Source organism: Aulonocara stuartgranti (assembly GCF_965226115.1).
Source record: "Aulonocara stuartgranti genome assembly, chromosome: 22".
In the NCBI taxonomy this organism is placed as follows: domain Eukaryota; kingdom Metazoa; phylum Chordata; class Actinopteri; order Cichliformes; family Cichlidae; genus Aulonocara; species Aulonocara stuartgranti.
Window position 1 is genome coordinate 38,165,302 of NC_138957.1, and position 921 is coordinate 38,166,222.

Sequence of the window (921 nt, forward strand, 5' to 3'; positions counted from 1 at the left end):
ATTTTCCCTGCCTCCTCTCGTCCCGTCGCTCTAATTTATTTTTCTCGGTTTCCACAGAGTCCTGCTCCGACACGTCTGTTTGTTTTTGCTGGAAACTCAGACGAGCACAGAGAAACTGTGAGATCTTCTGTTTTCCTCGTTGTCAGCTAATCCCGTGTGCCGAGCCACGTTGGTGAAAAAGACTTGTGTTGTCTGTCAGGAACAAACACAGTAATAAGAGAAACTCCCTCGCTCGCTTCTATAAGGCACGTGATATTAAATCCTGTTGCTGTATCCTTTGCAGAGGATACCAGCGTCTCATCTGTGAAATGTTACAGTCATTTATAGATGACTTATAGACTTCTGCCAGCCTGTAGTTTTATTATTCACACAATGATCAGCAGCACGGTGGTCAGCACTGCTGCCTCACAGACAGAAGGACCTGGGTTCAGCTCCACCATCAGCCTGGGGTCTTTCTGTATGGGTTCTCCACGGGTTTCCTCCCACACTCCACAGACAGTGGGGTTAGGTCAACTGGAAACTCTGAATCGCCCACAGGTGTGAATGTTCATGTGTTAGACTGGTGCCCGGTCCAGGATCGATGATCAGCAGCACTGACTGTCTGTGTAAAATTACTCCTGGTTTATTGCTCAGCATTAATATTATTCATATGTTTAAATGTAGTGAGTCCAAAAACAGATGTTCACGCAGTCAGCAGCAGAGACACGCCGGTACAGTTTATACCAGTTGTGTCCAACTCCAGGCCTCGAGGGCCGGTGTCCTGCAGGTTTTAGATCTCACCCTGGGTCAACGCGCCTGAACCACATGATTAGTTCATTAACAGGCCTCTGGAGAACTTCAAGACATGTTGAGGAGGTCATTTAGCCATTTAAATCAGCTGTGTTGGATCAAGGACACATCTAAAACCTGCAGGACACCGGC